At 37.7% G+C, this 12,248-nt stretch overlaps 1 protein-coding gene across 3 annotated transcripts in view; it reads left to right on the top strand.

Moving 5' to 3' along the window:
* The window catches only part of JMY (junction mediating and regulatory protein, p53 cofactor), an 80,327-nt gene extending 68,396 nt beyond the window's left edge, over window positions 1-11,931 (top strand). For 2 of the 3 annotated variants that reach the window (XM_022594030.3, XM_022594041.3), the window contains exon 11: window positions 439-11,928. The gene's annotated coding sequence lies outside the window, so the exon portion shown is untranslated. Of the gene's footprint in view, window positions 1-438 lie in introns of all 3 variants that reach the window. The other variant, XR_016392710.1, reaches the window with a different exon arrangement.
* The last annotated feature ends 317 nt before the right edge of the window (window positions 11,932-12,248 follow it).

A 12,248-nucleotide genomic window follows, 5' to 3' on the forward strand; every position in this document is an offset into this window, starting at 1 on the left:
TACAGCATGATGGTTTGATTTACATATATTGTGAAATGATTACCACAGTAGGCTCAGCCAACATCCATCTTAAAGAAAAGAAAGAAAAAGGAGAGAAAATAAAAAATATTCTCCTGTGACGAGAACTCTTTAGGATTTACTCTCTTAGCTACTTTCCTGTATATCACACAGCAGTGTTAACTATAGTCATCTTGACATACGACCTTTTAACAGTGATCAAAATCCATGTTCAAAGTTTGTTTTACTTTTTTTTTAAGAATACAAACATATCCTTTTGTAAGATGTTTTTTATACATCGTCTATATAAAAAGGTCGTTTGAAAGAAAAAACCATCAGTGTTCATACTGGATTTTGTGAAGGGTGTGAGGGAATATATATACATACTGTCTTTAATAGGCTGTCCTTTTTAACATACAGTATTACTTTGTTTGTAAACAGGTGACTCAACAGAATGAAAAAAATACCTACAGTTGAACATCGGCTCTTACAAAATTGTAAACATGTGGTCCCACAATTGGATTCCATTAGATCCAAAATGTATTGGCTCAGTGGTGTGAAAAAGGAAGCACAATTGGCAAGTTATCACTTTTCCAGTCATTCCAACAGATGGTGGTTAACATGAGTTTTAGATGTGCAATGTTCCTGACTGCAACGGAGAAAAGGCCTTGTGAAGATTCCTGTTTTTTAAGCACCTTCCCCACCTGTCTACCCATTTACATCCTTGTAGTGGCCAGTAAAGCTAGGAGTCGCTATGAGTTGGAAGAACACTGGGTTGACAGATCTACTGTGAGCTGCGTTGAGATTGCTTTGAAATCCATCGTTCAGTGCACTGAATAGTCATCTGCCCAAAATACAGAGCTTCTTCCATATCAGCTTAAATAGTGTGACATTCTGAAAAAGAAGTTAATCATGATAGCTATAGGGCAGGAATTGGAAGAAATCAGATGGAAATGCACTGATAATTCCCACATTACTCATCTACAAAGGAATTTTCATAAAGATGTTCCACAACATCTGAAAAGATACATAACCATGGAGATACACCTATAAATGTGTTTACCACAACGTGATACATTTAACATGACCTATTTTTAGAAGCCCACACACTTAGAATTTGTAAGGTTTCAGAGTAAAAATTTCCATGCTTTTAAATAGCCCTTCATAACTGTGAATTTATAATAGTTTGAATTTTATGTGCAGCATTGTTTATGAGAAGCAATACTTTGTAATTTGATATTTCAAATTATTTTTAGTCTTTTTGTTTGAACCATTGCTTGATTACTATAACTCAACATGACTTTCCTATTGAGAATCAAAAATCAGGATTCAATAGTAGGGATGCAGATCTTAAGTCTTTTTTAACATGCACCGTTTGTTTTTATTTTTATGCTCCACAATGGAAAAAAAAAAACGTGCTCTACAAATGTACAGAAAGTAGACGGGCAGAAAAGCCTCTTTGGCTGGCATTTCACATGCTTGGAGTTGAATTTTGGGAGAGAGGCTTTGTTATCGTCACTAAATTCTTAAACATATGTATGTAGCTCTAGGTGCTGATTTTGCTGTAATGGAGTCCTGAAGAATGCATGGAGCTGATACGAATTCTCAGCAGGACTGTTGTGGGCTTGAATGAAGGTAGATATGTTGGACCCAGTTTACAGTACTCTGTAGAGTGTAATTCTGTGTAAGACAGGTCTTGGCCATTATATGAATGGCTGACATACCAAAATGAACTTTCTTTCTTATGAGGCAATTCTCTGGCCTAGACCCAGAAAGCAGTCCTGAAGTAAAAGCCCTCAAATGTATCTGAATTAGTGATCCTGAAGGACAAAAATGCTCACACCTTTGTTACTTGAAAATGTTATTTCCTTTAAAATAACTATGGAGAAAATTTTCTGGCAACAGGTTATATAAAACAAAATCTGCTTAAATATTGACTATGTTTATTGATGAGAATATGAGCATTTTCACAATATATTGGCTTTATTCTAGCATCATTCTTACACCTTGTCTGAGAATATTAGGCATACGGATCTAATATAAAATTAATCTCAGTCCCCTCATTACAGCGGGGATGGGTTATAGAGTTTTGTAACACACCTTCAGCAACGCATTGAAACATGCCTTTTAACCTAAAGAATGATTGATTTGATTGATATATTTGAAAAAAAATTTTAAAGCAGATTTGCAAATCTTAAATCATGTATCTATTTTATGCCTTTGGATGCTTGTTCATAACAGTTTTTTCAGTTTTGTTTCATTTATTGACATTTAGAAAAATACAGGAGGATCTTATGTCATTATTGACAGCAGAAGCACTGGAACCTTAATATGTCTAGAGGAAATTGCTACCCACTTAGTGTTATAGCTGGGATTCCATTAAGAGACAATGCTCACTTTTAAAAGGGTCCTATAATCTGTTTTCCTGAGCCATGTTGTAGTAAGTCTCTAGCAAAGAATGCAGGGTGTTCAGATCTGCATGAATCCTTCAGGAGTGTATCCACAGCTAGAAGCATACCCCACCACAGCACTCCTTGAAGGTTGTCCTCACACTTGTAGAGCCTCATTAGCAACCCCTGTGCTCATTCTCTGGTAGCAACTTTCTCTCCAACACATCCACTTCCCTTCCTCCGGATTCAGGTTCCTCCTTCCACAAAATTACATATTACTATAGGTCATCAACCTTTGGAGTTCTCACAAATATTAGAATTTCAGATAACTACAGTCCATGTGTCCAGTTGAATCCACATGTCAATTAAAAAGCAGTTTTAGAGCCCAACAAAAATTATATAAGCATGGTTTCCTTCTTATTCTTGCCCCTAATAAAATGAGCATCTTTGTCCTTAGTATAAAATTTGTATATATTGTTATGATGGTACTTATATATGATCATGTTTCCAGTTCCAAATTTGCCTGTACTACTTATATGGTTTAAAATACTTGACAGTTATATTTCTGTTAATGTATCATTTCTGTATCAAGAATCTACAAACAGCTGCTTGCTTATGCTGAATCAATTTAGCAGTTAATTTACCAATCTAGTCTCAACTGCAGTATACTTAAAATAGGGAAACAAGTAGATGATGACTTGGATGTTTGGTGGTTAATGTTACTGCTCACTTGAATGTCAATTTTGAATATTTCTTCTACTAATACAATTAAAATTATGTATATATAATCAATGTGGCCTGTATAGGAAAGGTATTCCTAATGATTTAAAATCCTGGTGGTACTGTAGGGTAGCAGTATGAGGAAGAAATACCTGGCTAAAGAGGAATTTTAAAAGATGAGAATTGCTCACTTCGTGTATATTTTATAGGTTTATTGAGTTTGTGAGCAGTGTAAAAACAATCATTCTTTAGTTCTTCATTGTGGAACTGAAACATTTCTATAAAATGCACAGCTCTAACAGTTCATCAGGTGTAGTATTTCCACAGTGAGAATATGGGGGCTTTTCTCATTATGCGAACCCACAGAATATTTTCTACTCTATATAATGGGGGTGGGGGAGCCTTGTTTCTACAAAGCTGAACTATGTAGCAATATTTGTTAACATGTGGCATGACGTCTCTATGTCATAAAATGTGATGTGTTAGATTGTAAAGCATACTTTGGCCATAGCAGACACTAAGAATTAAAACTCTTGTATCAGTGGGACAAAAATCAATGGGCAGTACCCTCTCTGTTTGGAATGGGACCAGTATACAATTAATACAATTTAAATTTATACATTCCCTAAGACTCCATTTTTAAATTGCATTCATTGCGTGTGTGCATAAGGAAAGCTTTTCTTTCACTAAATACAAGCTTGTTTTTTTAACCTTTATAATTTAATTATTATGTACTTAACATCAGATACCAACCTGTAAAGTGCTAATGGGTCCCTAAAGGCCTTATCAGGGAGTTGAAATTTCATATACTTATACCAGGTTATTTGTAAAAAGTCTTTTTGAACAACTGTAAAACATTTAAAAACTGTGGCAGATGCATTGTTAACATGCATCCATTTGATAGTGAAAGCAGAAACCTGAACAAGTTTTACCTAATTCTTGCACTGAATTTAAATAATATAAAATGTGCATTTTAAATAGATTTTATTTCCCATTTATTGCTTAGCAAAGAAGAACAGCTATGCTTAGAGGATTGACCACAAGATTGATTTTTAGATGGAAGAGAGGTAAGAAAGTAGAAGCACCTTACTATTGGAGCATGTTGCATTCATTTAGTGCTACTGAACAATTCAGTAGTTATTTCTGAACTTTGCTGCAAAGTGCTCTTTATTTAAAGCACATTAAAGTCTCTGCTTAATTGCTTTGTAAAATGAAGCAGTGGTATTTTTTATCCTATAAATATAGTCTAATTTAAAAGTTTTTCCTACAAAATGTGTTTATATTGCTGCCTAAACTATCATCTATGTAAAGGATTTTTAAAGGCAAGAGGGAGTCTGGATTCCATGTGTGTGTGTATGTCTGTTGTAAATGTTTGCCCATTGAATTATTTCAAAGATATGTTCATTCTAAAATTTTCTGTTTTACCCACAGTAAATGTACAGCTTGGTATTTGAGGGACTTAATTGATGGAAATCCAAATTCATGTGTCTCTCCCCTTCTCCAAACACATTTATTATGCCACTGTAAGGTGCCTGTACAGAAAACACTTCTGAGGCTGATATATTAAATATTTTATCAATGTTATCTTATACTGAATCTCAAAGCAGTCATTTGTTTTGAAGATTAAGAGAAAGTTTTGGGTTTTTTGGTCAGGTATGACTAAGAGAGGCTCCAATTGGTGAGTTAAGGAAAGTCTGTGGTAAGTGATTTGAGATGTATACTAAAGGTGTGGGTGTCGGTTAAAGAGTTCAGTTTTAACAAGGGAATTTTTTTTTTTTAATTTGCATGTTCTGCGGTTAACTATCAAAGAGTGCAACAGGTTATTCCAGCTTTTCCCAGTACTAATTATATTGGTTTTAAGAATTCTGATTCATAATCACAAGATGACATTTTCCCTTCATTTGTGACCAAAGAAGGGTAGACAGTACAACCCATGCAAGTGACTTCTGACTTTTTCGACTTGGACAGAATCCCCACTGTTCCATTGAATTTCTTATTGTACTATATGTCTTGCAAAGTGTGAAACCATAATGTATAATTTATGAAAAATCGAAGGCTACAGATCCTTCTGCATGAATAAAAGCCCATTAGGGCGAATGAAACTGGTATGTTCTTTTAGCCTTTCTGGTTAAATGAAAATTTTAATGGCAAACCAATTCACCACTTACTAGCTTTGTGCAATATTAAGCAAAACACTAGCACACTGTGCTTGGCTTTTCAGGATGGCTTTAACACCGTTACACTAAATGGACAGTGTGCAGAATGTAAGTGACAACTCCTGCAAATTTTACAGTACTTAAATATGCTCAGTTAACATTCTAAAGTATTAAAAGTACAAAGAAAAAAAACTAAGCAAGCATTTAGAGCAATACTATGAAATCTCCAGTAATGGTTTTGACTGTTGCCTTTTGCTCTTTAGTGCAAAACTTTCTGCATTGTAATTATTGTATCGCTTTGTATTTCATGTTTTTTACACTCACGACTTCAAAGTACTTGTACACTAAGTATTGCAATCCCCTTTCTCTTCTTGTACATGCAATATAACAACATACAGTTTTGGTGCTTAACAATATTCCTTTTTTCTTTAATAAAAGATATTTATTGAGTTAAGCTCATTTTGTTTGTTTAAAATAGCAATGGTGGTATATAATGTCACTTCATTTCTATTAGGAAGGAGCATAGCAAGTTGTGCATTTGTTACCACATGATGAACAGGATTCAGACTCTCCACCCCTGTACTTCTGCCTCTTCCCAACCACTGTTTGTAACAAAATATGGTTTAGAAATGTTGACCTCCAAAGTTGGAAGGTCCTTAAATGCCTTTCATTTTTTTAGCAGTCAATTTGTGATCCTCTAAATTGGGGGAGATTAAGGGAGACATTTCTCCCAAGGAAGGGCCTTACTTCCATGTATTCCCTGCATAAATATATCTGAAACTAAACAGAGGGCTTTGATTACTAGATAGTTTTTCTGTGAGAGTTTAGAGAATGGACTTAATAGAAGTGCTTTAGCCAAACTGATAGAATCACCTTCTGCCTCAAAACGAATTAGTTAGTTAACACATTAATTCAGCTCTCAACACAGTACATCCTAGTCCACCCTTGGGAAAATCATGCTGTGGCTGGTTTGGAATGGGCTTACTGGGTGACTTACCAAGACAGGCGACAGCCTCCCCTGGAAATCTAGGCCCTGTGGAATTCCTTAGTCCTTTGTGATTCTGTCGTTCGTCCTGACCTTGCTGAGTTCTATAAACTGGTTGAAACTTCATTTCTTTGCTACAGGAAGCTGTGTGGAAGAGGTTTAAAATTCTTTGGTGCAAACCCACCAACATACCGTCTATTTCTGACAGTTACTGAAGTTTAAGCACATTTCCCAAGCGCTCTGTCCCAGTGCCAAGTGGATACCTTTCCCACAGTGACCCACAGCTTTGTTGCTCACCAGAGACTTAGTTCTTCCTCACTGCTAACATTTTCTCCAGAGCTCTCTACTACTAATCTTGCTTGTTCACAAGAGCTCACCAGTTTTGTGCTCTCGCCATTCTCTAAACTCAACTATTATTTGTCAGCTTAACCTCTAACAGACTGCTGACCCGTTAATTCTTCTGCAGAGTTCAAGCGGGTCCATCCTCTAACCACAGTCACTTCCTACTTCCCCTCATTCCTGCCTCTTCTACCTGCTCTTCCTGTTGCTGTGGAGGACTTCATATACTCACGCCGTTAAGCATCTTTCTTCCCTGTCACCAATTCCAATGGCCAGGCCTTGCTGTAGAGTCCTGGGCTTCCTGGCTCCATTGCTGGTTAAGGAAATCGTGCACCAATGCCACAAGGCTTTCTGTGGGCCAACTTTGGTCTCCTAAGTCTACCTCTAGTATCTACATTTTCATGCTCAGCTCATGCCTTTCCACCTGAACATGTTTCTAAAATGCTGTTCTTATCTCATCATAATCTAAATTCCATCAGGTATGTTCATTTGGAAAGCACATAGGCAGTAGGTGTCTGGCCTTTCTTGTGTGTCAACATTCTTAATCAGAACATTGAAAGGAAAACAAGACATGAAAGGAAGAATCACAGAATCTGATTTAATCTTCACAATTCATATGAGGCACAAGAAAAGGGTTAGATATTAAACGTGTCTGGGGTGACTACTGGTTTGGCAGCCTTTGCTTTAAACACTGCCCTGCCCAATTGTCTCCCACAGCATCTTCAACTTCCTCTTAACCCTAACCCTCTAAGATGCAAGTGGTGCTCAGCGTTCACTTCAGATGGTCTGGAGAAGAGCACTTCATTCTAGGCTAAAACTAGGCCTGAGTCTCCTGTGTTGAGATGTGCTAGAGAAACACTTGACCACTAAACATTTTCAAGAAGAATAAAAACAGAGTTTCAAAGACATCTAGATGTGACTTCAAATAATATTCAAATAAAGTCAGTCCAAAAAAAGCTATTAAGTTCAAATCTCTTCAGAGGCAACTTATTTTAAGACATGAATGAGTGATATAGCAGATTCCTTTGAAGTGCTTTAGGTGTAACATAGTGCTATTATGCTCTGTGGCTTTAAGAACTTTGTTCCCCAGAACATATTTCCTGCAAGGAGAGTCATAGGGACATCTATATCCCCACATAAAAACTCCTAGACCATTATTTGTCTCACTTCCAGTGACGTCTGAGAGTTGCAGATGCTGGGGTGTTCTCTTGGCCTCAGCAACTTATCTGTATTCATGTGCTTCTAGAGCTAGAAAATTCCCGGTGACTGCAGCCAGTTTGGATCGTTTCAACCCTGAATAAATGTCTTAGTCTATCTCTGTGGTTATCTGGAGGCCTTTTATACTGAAATATTTAAAAGTCCTTTTATCAAGTTATAGCAGGTCTATGAGTATGATGATAATGGTTTTTGAGGAAAAGCCTTAAGCAACTAAAGCCACTGGCCAGTTTCTATCGGAATAGTTTACCACCAAGAACAATTAAAAAGTTACTCATCCTCAAGGGCACTGAACTTCCTCCACCAACAGATGTTTTGTGTAATTGAAGATGACAGATTGGCAAACTTCAAAGAAACCTTAGCTTGTTTGTAACCATTTTCCAATGGAAAGAAAAGGAAGTCTTGCAGGAATCAATCACAGTTATTCCTAAAACTGCTTAATGAAAGATTTAGAATAAGAAGCACTACTCTGAATTATTTTGCAGATATTCTACAGTGTGTAAATATCTCTCTATGCTAGAACAGTAAATTCACATTATTGACTTGGGAGAGGAGTGAGATGAGGGAAAGTAGCCAACGTGGGCATTTTGCAATATAATCTTATTCAAAATTACATTATGCAAAAGCCACACTATGGCTCTATGGTGGAAGTAGTCCAGTTGGCAAAAACATCCTATAAATGTTTTAGGCCAAAATGATCTTTTTCATGCTTAAAGACCCAAACCTCTGGAATCTTCTTTAAGTAAAAGTTCAAGTGTTCCAGTGGCTCAAATCTCAATTTAAAAATTCTCTGGTCTTATCTACAGGCCACTTTGTGACCCACCTCTTGTCAGAAATAGGATGGCCTACCCCGGCAAGTGTGTGGGTCAGGGCCAAGTTTTTGAAACAGAAGGTTAACTCTTCCAACAACCATCAGAAGATGCAACAATAAATTCCCTGTGACCCAGAACTTGCTGAAAGGCTTTTACATTTCAGTTACGAGTTTCTCTGATGTTATCTAAGCTTTGGTATTGCATTAAGGTGAATCATCAGAAGGTAACACGTAGAATGTTATCTCCCCGACTCCAGCAATTCTTTCACTGCACTATATGTAAGCAATATTTCTAGACTTTCTTCATAACCCTTTTCTCAATCTTCTTAGTCTTACCTTTCCCCATGGTTCTAAATGACATTTGTATCATAATGATTCCCAATTTTATCTGGCCTGTACCTCTTCTCAGAACACTGGATCTGTATGTATGCAACTGCCCTGTGATCTCTTCATTAGGATGCTTCCTGCAATTTCAAGCATAACATGTCCAAAATGGTTCCCTTGACTCCTATTCTATTAAAACCTGGATCCAATCCTTCTCAGTTTTATCTTTTCTTTCTTTCTTTCTTCCTTCTTCTTCTTTTTTTTTTTTAATCCAGTTCTGGAATTCAGAACCTGGAAGTTATCCTTGCTGCCCTTCTCACCCTCATCCTCCGTATCCAATGAGTCCTGTCAACCCTAACTCCATTTTACATCTGGCATACATCCACTGCTTTCTCTGTCCCTAACCCCTACACTGGTCCAGACCACATTCATCTCTCAAGTAGGGTACTGCAGTAGCCTCCTAACTGATGTTTCACTGCCACTCTTGTCTCCTTCCAGCTAATCCTCCACTCAAAAGTGGTGAGATCATGTCTCTCCACTGCATAAGACCCTCTGGTTACTTTCCATTGCACTTAGAATAAAATCCCAAATCTCCTTCCTACGGACTATAAGGCTGAATGTGATTTGGCCCTTCCTATCAGCCTCATGGCTTACTGAGCTCTAGCATTGTGTATAATCTGTCTCCTACCTTAGGGCCTATGCACAAACTGTCCTCTTTCTAGAATTGTTCCTTGTTTTAGTATGACCAACTTGGTTGTTTCCCTCAAAAAGTTCATATGTTGAAGTCCTGACCCTCAGTATGTGTCCTTTTTTGGAGATAGGGTCTTTACAGAGTTAATCAAGTTAAAATAAGGTCATTAGGGCAGGCCATATTCCACTATGACTGGTATGTTTATGAAGTGGGGAAATTTGGATATAGACATGTATAGATGGAACATGATGGGAAGAGACATAAAGAAAATATGGTCACCCAATGACCCAGTTGAAATGTGTGTATCCTTGAATCAGAAGACATATGCAAGAATGCTTAAGGCAGCATTCTTCCTAATAGCCCAAAACTAAACAACCCAAGGGTCTATCAGCTGATGAACGGACAATTGTGGTATATCCCTAAAATGTGGTATAGTCAGACAATGGAGTACTATAGAATAAAAATGAATACAGCTACACAAAATAATCTGGATGAATTTCACTGACATAAAGTCGAGAAAAAGCAAAAATAGATATACATGATTCCAGTCAAAGTTTTTAAAAAATACGCAAAACTAAACTATAGTGTTTAGGATATTATTTAGGTGGTAAAACTAACAGAAAGAAAAAAAAAGATGATTGGCACGAAAGTCATGATAATGGTACGTTTGGGGAGACCAGAGCTTCATGACCAGAAAGGAGCATACAGAGGGCTTCTGTGGGGCTAAGCTTTTCTTTCCTGACCAGGGTAGTGGTGAGATGGGGGTTCGCTTTATAATAATTCACTAAGCTGTGTGTTTATGTTTTTTTCTGATTATGTATTACATTTCCAATAAAAAGCTTTTTAAAAACCCTAGAGTTCTTTCATTAGCATTGTAGAAATTGCTTCTAGAATTCAGTTGCCAAAAACTTTTTTCTCTGAAAAATAATGTGCATGCTTGCTCTACAAAACAATGAGAACCGTATAATCTAACATTTCACTTTTTAAAATTAGTTGACAGTAAATCAGAGCCAAATTTAGTGCTCCAGTGGAAAAACCAGCTCATCTCAGACTTCCGGTCTACACAGCTTCTTTTAATTGGCTGTGTGTGTGCATGTGTGTGTGTTTTAAACTCTCTCTCTAGGTGTTTTCATATTGTAAGTTTCCTCTGGGGAAGTAGGTGGGAAAATCTTTAGAAGTTTCATCAGATAGAAGAAAAAGATTTTGCAACAGAGCATGGCATAGTGGTGAAGAGCAAGGACTCTTGAGACACTAGCCATGTGAATTTGGACATATTACTCTCTGTGCTTCAGTTTTGTGTTCCAAAGAGAGAGACAAATAATGATACCAACTTCATATGGTTGTTGTACGGGTTAGATGAGGGCACAGAAGAGTGCCTGGCACATATATGAATGTTAGCTATTATTACTCGGAAGATCTGATACCAAAATCCTTCACAAAGAACTGCAAAGATCTGAGTAACTTAGAAGCAAGGACATCTGAGAGTAGGATAGATGCTCCTGGATAATTTGAAAAAGCAGCAATAACCATATACATTTCTTTCTTCAATAGAACATAATTTCACTTACATGACACAAAATGAATATTATGTAACAGGCAACATTTTAAATTAACAACAAAAATCCTTACCTTCATGTTTACTCTTTGTAGAAAGAACTGGGTGTAGCTGAAAAAGTCAGAATTTCTATTTTCTGACTTTCTGTGGAAAGGCAGACCTAAAGAATCAAAATATAATCCGAAGTTATAAAGAATGCCAACATACTTCCAGTTAAATATGGTGGCTTGAAACATGCCTTAATTGATACTCCCTCCTAAAGCCCTAACATGACAGTAAAGGAATAAAGAACAAAAGAGGAGAAAATTATGGACAAAAAATGTGCAGCCTTTGAAAGACGTATGGGAGGTAAACGGCTTAAGTGAGTGGAGGGAGCTGACCTGAGAGCTTGCAGTGAGACACTTGAGGAGCCGGCCGAGTCCTGAGGGGTCTGGCACCGCTGGGGGGCACTGTGTTCTGTGAAAGGTGGGGAGAGGTATCAGGTGAAAAGAGGGAGAATGGTGGGAGTCTCAAACAGGAGCAAGAGACCTTCCCTCCCCCCACCTTCCAGACCCTCCTTTCCCACAGCAAGAGTCTAGAAGTTCATTCCCTGGAAAAAGTGAGCCAGAGAAGATCTAGACTCAAATAGCAGTCCAAGAGGAGGGCAGAGGTAATGCTGAACACTGTAGGATCGAGTTACAATCTACCTTCAGAATCACAAGGCCCCTGGCCTCCTCCTGCTTGGTTCTGACATGGCTCTCAGCGAGGCATCTGTCCCCACCCCCCCTCCCGGGAGTCTGGAAGATCCCTTTCCGGAGAAACTAAATCACCCCAGACAAAAGACCAGCACATGGTAATATTTGGGTGTGAGGAGAGATGGAGATTTACCAAATGACAAAGCTGGCCTCCCACCCAATCAACCTACCCCCAAAGCCACCAGTCCACCAGCTCCACCCTCTTGGTCCCCTAGAGCTCCCAGGGTCTCCCTGTAGAATATGAACAGACTACTTTGAGTCACAGACATTTTCGGAAAGTCCCCACACAATAGAGACCAAAACAAACAAGGTAACTCAGAAAACAGACAAT

The sequence above is a fragment of the Delphinapterus leucas genome, chromosome 3 (assembly GCF_059928025.1).
Source record: "Delphinapterus leucas isolate spDelLeu-1000000601 "Yukka" chromosome 3, BTC_Dleu_Yukka2, whole genome shotgun sequence".
Classification (NCBI taxonomy): domain Eukaryota; kingdom Metazoa; phylum Chordata; class Mammalia; order Artiodactyla; family Monodontidae; genus Delphinapterus; species Delphinapterus leucas.